At 40.1% G+C, this 15,231-nt stretch overlaps 1 protein-coding gene across 3 annotated transcripts in view; it reads left to right on the plus strand.

The window, feature by feature from the left end:
- LOC105489309 (uncharacterized) overlaps nucleotides 1-15,231 on the plus strand; it is a 201,544-nt gene that overhangs the window by 130,091 nt on the left and 56,222 nt on the right. The window contains exons 2-3 of one of the 3 annotated variants that reach the window (XR_011616737.1): nucleotides 10,625-10,745; nucleotides 12,087-12,515. The exons of the other annotated variants lie outside the window; for them this stretch is intronic. The gene's annotated coding sequence lies outside the window, so the exon portion shown is untranslated. Of the gene's footprint in view, nucleotides 1-10,624; nucleotides 10,746-12,086; nucleotides 12,516-15,231 lie in introns of those variants that run through there. 3 annotated transcript variants of the gene reach the window in all.

Genomic DNA, 15,231 nt, shown 5'->3' on the forward strand with positions numbered 1-15,231 from the left:
CTCCACTCTGTGGCCCAGAAATCTCATTAGAAAAGCTTGGAGTCGGCTGGGCTCAGTGGCTCATGCCTGTAATCCCAGCACTTTGGGAGGCTAAGGCAGGTGGATCTCTTGAGCTCACAAGTTTGAGACCAGCCTGGGCAACATGGTGAAAACCCATCTCTATAAAAAAATACAAAAATTAGCTAGGGATGGTGGCACTTGCCTGTAATCCCAGCTACTCAGGAGGCTGAGGTGGGGGAATGGCTTGAGCCTGGGAGGTGGAGGTTACAGTGGGCTATGATCGTGCCACTGCACTCCATCCTGGATGATAGAGCCAGACATTGTCAAAAAAAAAAAAAAAAAAAAAAAAAAAGCCTGAAGTACCATCTCCTGTGAGCACACAGCAACCAACATCTTTGTGACCGACAGAATGACATTGTGCCATCTGTCTGAGTGAGAATTTACTGAGTATTTATGCTCTATGTTTACTGTGAGAATTAAAGAGGAAAAACAGAGGAAAAATGCATATAATTCTTAGCAGAGTACTTGACGTGTTTTCAGTGTTTAATAAAAATTAGCTATTATTCTTTTTTGCTATTACTTTTTATTGTAAAAGGCACCATTTTAATTCTTGGAGAAATAAAATAAGACATTTAATACATTCACATTAGGAAGGAGTTAGTTCTATCATGGTTAGTTGTGGTTTTGGAACAATTTGATCTCCTTACCAATAATTGTACATTTGAAACTATCAAAGTACAAAGATTCCAATTGGACTGGACTTATAGATTTCTCTATCTGCTTAGAATATATACATATTTTTACCATATTAGAATGAGAGAGCATGAAATAAATAATGAATTGGCAAGTGACATTTTCAAGGGAAACCAACTGAAAACTTAGCAAGCTTAAGTTCAGGGGATATAGGTACGAGTTACCTCACCTGTACAAAGAAAACAAACAAAATGTAAAATGTGAAGTGATCATGCTGCTTATGTGATTTGGAAAAATAACTCATAGCTGCAGTATTCTAAAAATTCAAATTTGACTTTAAAGATTGTTAAGAGGGAAGGAAGATGTGACACTAATATTTACATATTAAGTTTTGATGGAGACCATAAAAGAAACTTAGCACCAAAGTTAAATGCTCATATAAAAGTCAGGCATGGTGAGATCATCTCCTTAAAATCACTCAGGGGCTCTAACTTGCCATCGAAAACAAAAAGGAAAAGTGGAACCTATGATCTTGTCCCCAGTCGCTGATAAGCAACCTTTACATTGTCTCTTCAGATACAGGTGAACATTGAGTTGGGGAAAATGCAGAGACTCCAGGGATTACAGGAAGCTGTAATGGCAAACTTACTTTGAAGGTTTTTCATTGCTTTTTGCTTTAGGGAATGGAAGAAAGAATTTGTTGTGGTTGACAACGTTTCAGGTCAAGGATTAGCATATTTGATACTGAGCTCTATCCTACCTATAAAACCATTAATTTTAAACTATCAATGGGATGAACAAAAGATAAAAATGGAATATATAGGAGCTGAAAGGTAATAGTGTGGAAATTTGTTTCTGTTTCTTGATCATGCAAAATAGGGATTGTGATTTTATAACTAAAAAAAATCAATGCTATTTTCATCTGAGGCTTATCAAAGGAGAAAAGTTCTTTGTTTTATCCAAAGTCAACTTTCTCCATTGTGAGGTCTTCCATCATTTCCCCCCAGGAGCTATAGATTTATATCTCATCATTGGCCATATTATGCCCTATATCTCTATTTATTATTAGTGCATATTTTAGGGTGCTGGTGAGTATTGGCACATTTTATTATGCTGATAAACAATGTTGGACTGCTAGGTAAAATGTGTTGTCAACAGTGATTTCTCTCTTCTTGTCTGCACCTTTTTCATTTTATTCTGGGCTTCCAGAGATGAGACTGCAGGGTATCAAATCATACTGGGGTCTGATTCTTCTGTGTTTTTCAAGTTGATGAGTTAGGAATAGAATGGAAGATATTATTCATTATGCAGAAATACACAAAAATATTATAAAACACATTTCTCTTCAAATATTTAGAAAGCATATTAAATAGTCATTGACTGAAAGTAAGAAAATATTCTTCTCTAAAGACATAGAATTTTGACCCTTGGACTTTCAGAAGCAACAATCCCACAGTGAGTTCAACTGATCGGGGTATAGTCCCCCAGGCACTTACCTAGGGTCCAGGAGACTGAGGGTCAGCAGAACCAGAAAAGCTCAGGTACTTGAGACATCAATCACCCACAAAGGTTTAAGGCTCCCTCCACAGTCCAGTGAATTTCACAACCCTGAAGCAACTGGTGGGGGGAAATACAATGTAGCCATGTGAAGTTTCCGAATGTCCAGCTGAAGGCAATACTTAGTATCTCCGAGTTTTTAAATTAAACTGTTGGGTTTGCCGTGGTTCAGGTGTACTGTTTTCATTACATTTGTTGTACATGGTCAGATGATTGCCCAAGCATAATATGGCCTTCTAGGTTTTGGGGATAGTTTTCTGTTAGGATATTTGTAATGCTAGTCAGTTTAGAGGCAGTCTCAACTTGAGAGGCAAAAGTGTGATACCATGTTATTTATTTATGTTTAATGGCTTTTGTTCAAAGCATGACCTTGAATCTATCCTTCTAGCTGTGTAGGCTCCTGTAACACATCTCAGTCCAATTCCATCATTTTCAGCCTCTTTAAGTTATGAAAAAATCTCATTTTGTTTTTTTGCTTCGCCTGCCTTTCTCAAATTTCTGCAAGTTAGACTTGCTTCTCGAGAAGTTTTGAGGTGAGCAGAGCATGTGCGGGCCCCTCATCTCTCTCTCTGTCTTGATTTCACCCCTGCAGTGTTGTATCAGTTGAATTCTGTTCTTCCAAGAGAGAAGTTGACGTCCTAACCCCTGTACCTGTGCATGTGACCTTATTTGGAAATAGAGTCTTTGTAGATGTAATGAAACTGAGATACGGTCGTTCATTCGAGTGAAGTCTAACACAGTGTAACCCGATATGGTTCATTCGAGTGGACTCTAACACAATGTAACCCATGTCCTCAGCAGAAGAGGAACATTTGGGCACAGACACACACAGGAAGGAGACAGCCATGTGGAGATGGAGGCAGGGATTGGAGTCACGTCCTGAAAGCCGAGGAGCAGCAAAGACTGCTGGCGACACTGGAGGTTCAGAGAAAGGCAGGGGGCAGCTTCTCTCCTCCAGCCTTTGAGGGAGCAGGGTCCTGTGGAATCTTTGATCTCATTTTCTGGTGTCCAAGACTGTGAGAGAAGCACCTTCTTTTGTTTTAAGCCCCCCAATTTGTGGTACTTTGCCATGGCATCCCTGTGAAAGTAACACAAGCAGAGTGGAGAGAGGTTTCCCCAGAGCACACAGCCATGGTGGGGGGCTCATCTTTCTTAGGTCACCTTCCCTTTTCCAGATCATGACCGATGGCTCACACAGGAGAGGAAAGGCCTTACGAATCAGCTGACAAGGGACGCAACCATAAGCCACTCCATCATCACAGGTGGTCTGCTCGCCAACTCTGATAGAGCCTCTGTATATCCCTGCTGGGATGGCCTTGTCCCCATTCTTCCAAGCAGGTGGCCTTCTTTTCCTCGTGGCACATCTCTGGTGAGCTTGACGCCAGCCTCTGCAGCCTCCGCCCTGGGATTCTCCTTCTCTATCTTAGAAATGAGGAACACGAGGGTGGACTGCACTGTCCACAAGGAAGCACCCACACGCCCTCTCTTCCTGTGCCCTGCAGGAATGCCAGTGGTGAGCTTTGTGGCTGAGCATGGCCCCCACAGGGAGGTGGACTGCGAGTCTCCCGTCTTATATGTGCCCCTAGGCTTCACCATAGGCTCCTTGAAGTCCCCTCTTTCACTCTTTGGTGAGGACAGCCAAGTGAGTGTCCCCCTCCAGTCCTTTAAAGGAGGGAAATCGGGGAGGGAAGTCTCCCTTTTTAGCTCCTCCTCCCCAAAGCAGAGGCTTTATTTCCATATCTTCTGGTGGTCAGGCTGACCGGAACAGTTTGGGCCACTTGACCCAGCACAAGAGATTTTCTGCTTATACCAGTGTGTAGTGGTTCATTTCCTGTATCAATTGAGAGCATGCTTTTAGATGAGATTAACGTTCAAATCAGTGAACTGAGGGTAAAGCAGATTGCCCTTCGAAGAGTGGTGGGCCTCATCTAATCAGCTGAAGGTCTAAATGGAACACAAAGACTGGCCTCACTGAGCAAGGGGGACTCCCCAGCAGATGGCCTTTGGGCCACCCGCACCTGGGTCTCTGGCCACTGGCCCACCCTGCAGATTTGGAATTCACCAGTCTCCATAATTGCATAAAGCAATTCCTTATTTAGTATCAATAGTAGGATCCTATATTGATCCTTATTAAGACCAATATATTATCTCATATATATATATACACACACACATACACACGCGCGCACACACACACACACATATTACTATCAGTTCAGTTTCTCTGGAGAACCACGACTAACACACAGGGCTTTCTTTGAAGTCACCTCGTAGAATTTACAACTTTGTTCTCAACCCAGCTCTATTTCCACTCTAATCCCTGCATGACTCAGTAATCTCTGGGTGATAGGCAAAGAACTCCACCAGTGCCTTAAAATATCCATCAGACAAGCACATCTTATATTTGTGTGAAATCTGACCCTGCTATGAGAGAAGAGGGTGGTGGAGACAGTGAGTGGCTGGTGTAGCATTAAAGCCTCTGGAGACAGATGTGCACTGCAGATGGTGTAGAACTGTTCACAGTATTTGAGACCTCTTTCTTCCTGAGGGGAGATGATCCTTCCCTGTGCTATTATGCTGGAGTGTGGCCATGTGATTTGCTGTGGCCGATGACACGTGAGTGGAAATGTCACTTCCAGCAGCAGCTTTGAGCATCAGCTTGTGCTTGGTCATGCATGTTGCATCAGTTCATTTTCACATTGCTATAAAGAAATACCAGAGACTGGGTAATTTGTGAAGGAAAGAGGTTTAATTGACTCACAGTTCCACATGGCCAGGGAGGCCTCAGGAAACTTACAATCATGGCGGAAGGCAAAGGAGAAGCAAGTAGCTTCTTCACTGGGTGGCAGGAGAGAGAAGAGCAAGCAGGGGAAATGACAGATGCTTATAAAGCCGTCAGATCTCATGAGAACTCTCTTACTATCACAAGAACAGCATGGGAGAAACTACCCTCATGATCCAATCACCTCCCTCCCTCGACACGTGGGGATTACAGGTCCCTCCTTCAACACGTGAAGATTACAATTTGAGATGAGATTTGGGTGGGGACACAAAGTCAAACAAACCATATCACACTCCTTCTGTCTGCCTTGGTCATTCCGCTGTTCCAGGGGATGCTGCTGGCAGCTGGGCTCCAGTTTGAAGGCAGTGGGGTAGGGCTACAGCCCACCTACTTTGGGCAAATTATATAAGAAACAAAACTTTGCGCTGGGCGTGGTGGCTCATACTTACAATCCCAGCACTTTGGGAAGCTGAGGATGGTGGATCACTTGAGGTGAGGAGTTCAAGACCAGCCTGTCCAATGTGGTGAAACCCTGTCTCTACTGAAAATACAAAAAAAAAAAAAAATAGCTAGGCATGGTGATGGCACCTGTAGCCCCAGCTAGTTGGGAAGCTGAGGCAGGAGGATCCGTTGAACCTGGGAAGCAGAGGTTGCAGCGAGCTGAGATTGAGCCACTGCATTCCAGTCTGGGCAACAGAAGTGAGACTCCATTTCAAACAACAAAACAAAACAAAACCAAAACAAAACAAACAAAAACCAAAAACAACAATAACAAAAAAACTTTGTTGGTGTAGTTAGTTACTGCAAAATAATCTTTTCTATTTTAACAGATACATCATCATTTTAAGCAGATAGGGGTGAACTCCCTACAATATCAGGCATTTAAGAATGCACTCAGACTCATAGTTATGGTTACAGATTTCTGTAGTGATGTGGAATAAAATGTTCTCAATTTTTGAATCAAAAATTACTTGTTTGACACATATTGGGAGACACTGTTGTTGTGTGGCTATCACAAGCTAGTAATTACTACAAAAAGTGGAATGGCTTCAAACCATTTTAAAATTCTCTTTGGAATTCTGAATTCAATTGGTGTAATCCATGGTAAGAAAATTTTAAAGGCAGCTTGGATTTGACCTCTGTGCAATATATCCATGTAACAAAATTGCACTTGTACCCCTGTACCCCTTAAATTTACATCTGTAATTTATTTTAATAGGTTGTAATTTTTAATTTTTGTGGGTACATAGTAGGTGTATATGTTTGTAGGGTGCATGAGGTGTTTTGATACAGGCATTCAATGTGAAATAAGCGCATCATAGAATATGAGGTATCCACCCCCTCAAGCATTTACCCGTTGAGTTGCAAAGAATCCAATTGCACTCTTTGAGTTATTTTAAGACGTACGATTAAGTTATTATTGACTACAGTCACCTTGTGTGCTATCAAATAGTAGGTCTTATTCATTCTTTCTATGTTTTATTATCAATAATTTAAAATAAAAAAGAGAGATGTTTAATAACATAGGTCATGATCTCGGGCCAGAGGCATATCAGTCTCCTCGTCTATAAATTGCAGCAGTGAGCATAAGATAATCTCTTAGGTCCTTCCTAGATCTCATGTTCTAAAATATGTACCATATTAGACATTAGGCTTGGAAGAGTTCACAGATGTCATTTCACCCTATGATGTCCAAAACAAGAGTATCTTCCACAGCTTCCCTACAAGGGACCATTAAACCTGAATGTGCCCCATGAGGGTCCAAAGTCTCTTAAGACAGCTCTCTGTTTTCTTTAGAAAGTTCTTATGCTGGTTGGTTGGTAGTAATGGATTTTGACTTGGTGGGTAAAACAAATTGTTTCTCCAAATAGTAAAGAGAAAAGGTGATTAACTCAAGAACTTTATGAGTAGTTCAAGAGCTTTCTCCTTTTTCTAAAAGAAAGATCTCCAAATACTTGAAGCCATGACCATTGATCCCTTCAGCCCTCTATTCTCTGCAACGAGCACTTAAAATTACTTAAAGTGCTCTTCCCAGAGCAGCTCTGACAGAGTCCTCTCTACCTGCTTACTCATCTCTAGACACACTCTTGGAGTCAGTAACACAAATTAAATAATATATGGGTCCAGAATCCAATATAAAACTCTAAGTACAGAAGGAAGGAGAAGGGCAGGGCTATTACTTGCCCTTGTTCATAAGAGCCTTGTTCATAAGCATATTATCATAGTTAACTAATATACCTGATATAGTTTGGCTGTGTCCTCATCCAAATTTCATCTTGAATTGCAGGTCCCATAACACCCACATATTGTGGGAAGGACCCAGTGGGAGATAATTGATTCACGGGGGCGGTTTCCCCCATGTTGTTCTCGTGGTAGTGAATAAGTCTCATGAGATCTGATGTTTTTATAAGGGGAAAATGCTTTTGCTTGGTTCTCATTCTTGTCTGCTGCCATGTAAGATGTGCCTTTCACCCTCCACCATGATTGTGAGGTCTCCGCAGCCATGTGGAACTGTGAGTCTGTTAAACCTCTTTATAAATTACCCAGTCTCAGATATGTATTTATCAGCAGTGTGAAAAAGGACTAATAAGTTAAATTTGTGGTTAATTAATATCAGATTCTTCTGTTCTTTTATATAGAAAGTTTGATGGTTAACCTAATTTATTAAAGGAATTCAGTCTCGGTTTCTAGCCCACTAATAAAATCACAAGTTTTTTGTCTTTTTTTGCCCTTACATGTTTCAACATTTTACGATGAAAAGTACACCCAAAATTTGGATTCCTGCAAATATATAATCCAGATCTTTATCCAGATTACTAAAAACGAAACTGAGTTCCTTCAATTTTGAAGTACACATACCAAAAAATGGAATACAGCTGAAAACTCTCGGCTCTCCTCTGTAAACTATTCCCCATGCTGGTTCCATAGCTCAGGGGTTAGAGCACTGGTGTTGTAAGTGATTCCCCATGTCTCTACAAATAGAATAACGAATTCTTTGCTTAATCGGTGGTGAATACATAAACCAATGTATTATTAACCCAAAACTGTTAACCTGAGGTTTATCGTGAATCATGGCAGAGTGATCATTGCGGAGACGGAAGCGTTCTGTACCGATGCGATCTATTGCTCTACACGTTTAGTAAGCATGTCAGAAAAGAAAATTAGTTTGTCATGGTGGGTCTTCATGAATCTTTCTAATAATTCTAATGATTTTTTTTCCCTCCAAATGCTTATAAACAGCTTGTTAACTTGATCAGCGACGCAGCTGGAGTCATCAGCTCTGTTCCCCTTTTGTATCCATGCATCCTTTGTGTACCCCTGTAACGGAGCTCCCATTTCTCATTTCTCTGTGGCTCAGAGGTCTCCACTCAACATTTAAAAATTATTTTGAAGTGTATTCATTTTGGGTTTGAGCTTTGATCTTATTTAAAATTTAATCTGAGGTATTGAAAGAAAACCAATTGGTTCATTTGAACTCCTGGTAATACATAGTGTTTCCTCACTTGTGTATCTTGTATACAGAGTGTATACACGGGATGTACAAGGTGAAATACTTTGATCAGTTCTTTCTTCGATGTGTTATTTTGACATCAGACAGACATATATTATTCACCCAACACATATTTTTCAAATTAGCATGTTAAAAATCTAGGAAAATATATCTACAACCGGAAAGATTTTAGAAATCTTACTCACTACAAACTCATAGTTTTAAATAGATCTCTCTCTCTCTCTCTCTCTCTCTCTCTTTCTGTGTGTGTAGTAGCAGTTACTGGAAGAACAATATTCAAAAAAATTAGAAAGGATGATGAAGATCTGAACAATATGAACAAGCAAGTTGACGAGGGTGGCATTGGTAGAGTAGTACATTCAATGGCAGCAGAATTGGCATGAGTACATGCAATGTTCATGAAGATAAATGTGGTTATCCTGGGCCATACACAAGCCTCAAAAGTTTTAAAACTATTGGAGTTTTATAGACAGTATTTTCTGATCACAATAGATTTAATTAGAAATCAGTAACATTAGAATATATAAACATGCTCAAAATTAGAGATTAAGAAAAACTTATCTAAATAACCAAAGAAGAAATCCAAGCAAATACTTAAACAGAATGGTAAGGAAAATGCAACATACCAAAATTTGAGGAATGCAGTTAAAGCAGTGCTTAGAGGAACATTTATAATTTTTAATACTTGATTAGGAAAAATGCTTAAAATCAATTTTCTAAGGTTACAGGTTAAGTTAAAAAAAGAGCAAATTGAATCCAAAGTATGTAGGAGAAAGAAAATAATAAAGAACAGGAATCGATAAAATAATATATAAAACACAAATTCTTCAGAAAGTCAGCCAAATCTACAGTAAAGTATTTGAAAAGATTAATACAGTTGGTAAATTTCTAGTACACCCAATACATCAAGAGAAAAAACATGGTGAGTGAAAGTGAGACACAAAAGAGAAAATACTTTAAATTTCACTTACATGAATTTCAAGAACAGGCAAAACTAATGTGCAGTGATACAAATCAGAAGAGTGGTTGTGTCTAAAGGCTAGAGACTGACTAGGAAATGTCCTGGGGTGAAGAAAATGTTGGGTATCTTGACAACAGCTTGGGTTAAGTGACTTTAGGCATTTGTTAAGATTCATTGAACTACATACTTAAGATCGTGTATTTCACTGTATGTACATTTTACCTAGAAAAAATCACAGCAGAACTGTAAACTAATATTTAACTCTAGCTATTGGGTTGGTATTTTGCAGTGGCATGAGTTCGCTATTCTGTAATACTTCCTTTATATTTTCATCTTGTACAAATGAGTAAATACATTGAAGATAATGGTAGACAGGTTTCCCCGTATCAGAGAAGGCAGTTACACATATGTAAAGGGGTAAAACTAGGCTGTAGCTTGTGGTGCTTCACTGGAACCTGAGGTATCAGTATAAACTCATAGTTTTAAATAGATATGTAAATCTCTCTCTCGTGTGTGTGTGCGTGTGTGTGTGCATGTGTGTGTGCACATGTGTGCGTGTGTGTGCATGGGTGCATGTGCACGTGTACATGTGTGTGCACGCATGTTTGTACATGTGTGCATGTGTGCACGTGAATGTGTGTGCGTGTGTGTGTGTGCGTGCGTGTGTGCACATGTGTGCACGTGTGTGTGCATGGGTGCATGTTCACGTGTAAATGTGTGCACACGTGTTTGTGCATGTGTGCATGTGTGTGCGCATGTGATTGTGTGTGCGTGTTTGTGTGTGTGCGTGTGAGTGCACGTGTGTGTGCATGTGTATGTGTGTGCACGTATGTGCATGTGTGTGCATGTGCTTGCGTGTGTGTGTGTGTGTGTAGTACGCATGCATGTGCCTCTGCATTTCCTAGGTCTGTTTGCTAGAAAGGCCCGGAAGCAATGACATTCCTGTATTATTTCTTGGTTTCTTAAGATCACTCTCCACTTCAATGAACCAGAGAGCTTTGAGAAAAGTCTTCTCCAGGGTTGGGACAGAGAAACACAAACTGAGTCTGGAGCATTCTAAGGTGCCAGAAAGAAAGGAAGCCCTTAAGAATGATTTTAATATGAACATTTATCTCAACAGAATCATAGAGTCAGCTTGGAGGAGCTCCTACTGGCCAAATCTGAGGCAATTTGGCCATTAAGCATATAATGATCGTAATGAGCTCAGTGGATCAAATAAGTTTCTGTAACTCCGCACTAAGGTACGTACATGTACATGTGCATATATACTTCAATGCAACCACACTATCATACTTTCACATTTACAGACATAAGTAGGAGAGGAAGGAAAAGTCTCTTCCCTACAGTGGAATGCCGTCTTATAAATGTAGAAAGAACAGAGAGTTAGAAACTTATCAGTGGATGCTAATTCTAGTGAGTGAAAATTTGATGAGACACAGAATATGCACATAGTAACTATCTCCCTACAAATGACTTATAAATTATAAAGAAAAAAAACGATAATATCACAATGCTGAAACCTGGCAGACACCAAACGATCAAACTCACATCATTCATGCTGCAACAAAGATCATGGCTTCCCAAACTTACAGAGATGCATTTTTTTTTCGTATTCTTCCTCTTAATAATGCACAATATGAATCTTATCATGAGGAAACATCAGATAAGCCCAAACTGAGAGACTTTATGCAAAGTAACCAGGCTGTAATCTTCAAAAATTTTAAGGTTATGAAAGAAAGAAAGGCTGAGAAACTCAGTGTAATAGAGGCTAAAGAGATTTGGCAATAAAATGCAAAGCATGATCCTGAATTGGATCCTGGACTGGGAAAACAATTGTTATAAAAGACACAATTGGGGTAAGAATAAAAATTTGAATAAGAACTGTGGGTTATAGTATTGTATCCACTTGAAATTTCTAATTTTAATAATTGTAGTGTGTTTTTGTAAAAAAAAGTATTTGTTCTTAGGAAATATACACTGATGTATTCAGGGATAAAAAGCAAATTATTACCAATTTACTCTCAATTGATATAGAAAAAATGTGCATATATAAAAATATATAAATAATTGGTCAGTCAGTTTAAAGGATATGTGAAAGTTCCTGGTATTATTCTTGAAACTATTCTATAAATCTGAATTTATATCAAAATCAAGATTAAATCCCCAGTTAATTATTATACTCCCTTAAAAAATCATCTTCCGATGCACATTCTCACTCCTTGCCACTGGCTTCAGCAACGAACACTCACATTTACTTTGTTTCCCCAGAAACATCTGTTCTCTGGTTCCCTGGTCTCCACAGTACCAACGGGGTTGAATTTGAGTTTCTAGTTTCAAAAATCAAACTGGGGTTATTCAAAGCCATGAGGATAGGATCAAATAACTTCCTTCATCATAAAGTTCTTGCCACAAAGCCTTTTTGCAACGGTTTCATTTTCCAGCCCTGTTATTGTCTTAAGTCCTGCATGATTGTTTTAACTGCTCAGCTGCATATTGTCTGTCATATCTCTTAAAAATACTTTAAAGATATTTCACTCCGTCCAAGTCCTGCTACATCTAACCTTCTTTTAATTTCCCCGCAGGATATTGGGAAGCTTGAAGGGTGTTAGAAGACTAACCTTTCAGCAGGCCCAATTTGAAATATTAATGCTGCATTCATCATTATTCTTTGAGAAGAATTTGGCCAATATGTTTAACACAGCTGTTTTTAAATGAAGAACTCGCTTGTTTCCTCAAACTTAAGATTATTTTTTCCTTGAAAACTCTAAGATAATGAAAACCTTAGTATTAGGTCCAGGGATACACATGAAACATTGGAAATCACTTCAGCTTGAGCAGTTGTGAAAAGTAAAATTTTGAATGGAGCATCCTTATAAAAAAAAAAAGAAGTAGATGTATTGGTCAGTTTTTTCTTTTTTCTTTTTTGCTGTGTAAATGCTGCCTAAGAAACAAACCCCACATCTTAGTAACTGGTAACAGAAAGGTTTGCTTGTTGCTCATGCTGTGAACCTGATGTGATGGGAGCTTGTTCTGAGTCTGTGGCTGTGGTTCTTTGTAGTTGCGCTCCTGGCCATGGGGACACGACATATCTGGTCCCATTCCAGAGAGGAGGAGGGATTGTGTCCTGGATCTCTCATATCTCATTTTTCTTTTTTTCTCATGGCAGAGTGTAGGAACAAGAGAGTGGCAGTCACAGAATGCAATCACGCTAGGCTTTGCTCACCCTTGGAGTGTGAAGTATTTGGTCATGCTCCGTAGTTCAAAGCAGGTTGCATTGCCAAGCCCAAAGTCAACTGGGTGGGACAACATGCCAAACGTGCCGGCGGATGAGGGACTGTGAGCAGACAGGATCCAGCAAAGCCACCCAGATTTGAACTGCCCTTCCCCGTTCTCCAGCAGCACCCCACCTGGCACTCCTTGGCACGTCACTGCCTACAATTCAGACCTCGGTGCCTCAGGTCAGCTTGGCTCCACGTTAGGGTATTTCCATTTAGGTCCAACATCCAACGTATGCATTCTATTGTGTCACCTATAGATTTTTCCTGCCATGATCCACCACGTTTTCTTCCAAAATATGTGAATGCCCCCCAAACAGGTTATACTTTAACAATCTAATATCTAAATGCTTTTAGAAGAGGTCTAGATTTCCTAAAGATAACACTTAACATTTCAGAGAATCTATAAGTATTTTACCAGCATACTCTTAAAAACTACATTTGCCTTTGCTGTCTTAAAGAGGTGATTGCATTCTGTTGATCTATTCATTCTATCCTATTGATTCTATCGATGAGGATATATTAGCATTAGAGTTCTATCAGAGAAATAGAACCAGTAAGATACACACACACACACACACACACACACACACACACACACACACACACACACACACAGAGAGAGACAGAGAGACATAAAGAAAGAGATTTATTGCAAGGAATTGATTTATGCAATTTTGGGGGTTGGCTAGGCCAGTCTGGAATTTCTAGAATGAGCCAGAGGCTGGACACTCTCAGGCAGCAGCTCATGCTGCAGTCCACACATGTAATTTCTTCTTCCCCAGGGAAATCTCGGTTTTGTTCTTAGGCCTTCAACTGATAGGATGGGACCCACCCAGACTATGGAGGATAATCTCTTTTAAAGTCAAGTGAGTGTAGGTGTTAATGTCCTCTGCAGATATCTTCACAGCAAAACCAAGATGAGTGTTTGATTGAATAATGGGGTGTGTGTGGGCAGTGCTACAGCTTAGCCATGCTGGCACATAAAGCTGATCACCACAGGGGTTTTCTGGTACAGAGGAAGGAAGTGTCTCCATGTACAGTCGGTTCAGAGACAGGTGGAATGTATAACACTGCGGAAGTCACATATGTGGACAGGGCAATTAAAACTCCTAGCAATGTAATTTACTATTCTGAAAAGGAGAGGAACAATATGGAATGAAATTTCTCAGTAATGACAGTAGAAATGTGATAATTTCACTAAACAGTGGAGATAAAGAAGGTCTAAAATGACTTCAGAAGTGTTAGATTGCAAAACGCTATAAAAAGTCAGGTAATTCTATGCAATAGTATGTCATTCTTTATAGCACTTTAAAAGGTGGTAGGCGCCGAGGTAGCTAGTCTGCAGTGAGGGTCACACAACAAGCCACACCTCTCAGGCCCTTTTGAATTCTCTTATGAATCCAGCCTGTCCTGTCCTATGTAAACAATAAAATGCAGCACAAATGATGCTAGATCATGAGGAGCCTCAAAGCTTCCACCTCTTTCTCATAGCACGTGGGGGATACTAGCTGCCACGCAAAGGGTCTGACTACCCTTAGGCTGCCATGCTATGAGGAAGTTCAAGCTAGCCACATGGAGGGGCTGCACAGAACGAGAGAAAGAGAGAAAGGTCTGCCCAGGCCCTGCTGTTCCGGCCACCCCAGATGAGATGCCAGGGACGTGAGTGAAGAATCCAGATGGATATCTTACCCAGCGGGGCTTCAAATGATCCATCCTAAGTAGTCTCTCTATGCAACCACGTAAGAGACCCCAAATGAGAACTTCCCAGGTGAGCCCATTCAACACAGGGATCTGTGTGTGTTGATCCTAATAAATTATCATTTTAAGTTATGAGGATCTGTGAAGCATCAATAGATAAATTCAGATACTTTCATGAACATGCTCTAATCTGTCCTTCACAGCATCCTAAGAGCTGAGTGTGGTGGACATCATAGTTCCTTGTTTATGTACATGGAAAGTGAGTGTCACAGAGATGTGCCCAAGAACACATAGAATTTTATTTGTCTTTCTGGAGACTTTCACATAAAAAATTTAGTACTAGAGCTTCTATAATATGGCATAGTCCACCTTCCAGGGAACATTTTGGAATCTAGTATTCGGGTTTTAGTAAATACAGAATGAAATATGCTGTTTTGTTAATCCAGAAGAAACGGTGATCTGTTTAAGAAATGTCAATGGCATCAAGTCTCAGGGTCTCTAGACAGATGGCAGGGTACTCTGTTGACTGACAGTTCTACCATCACTCCCCGGACCATCACAATTCCGAGTTCTTTGCAGTGTGCCCTGCAACACCAAGGTTACCTTCTTCCCTCTTGTCTACTTCTCAGCCACTGAGTGATTTGGTTGACGAACTTTTATTTTCTCCAGACAACTTTTCACATACAATTTTGATCACAGAATAATAGGAAGTAGGAGACTACTTCTTCGTAACAGCTTTTCTGGTTTACGT

The sequence above is a fragment of the Macaca nemestrina genome, chromosome 19 (assembly GCF_043159975.1).
Source record: "Macaca nemestrina isolate mMacNem1 chromosome 19, mMacNem.hap1, whole genome shotgun sequence".
Taxonomy (NCBI): Eukaryota; Metazoa; Chordata; class Mammalia; order Primates; family Cercopithecidae; genus Macaca; species Macaca nemestrina.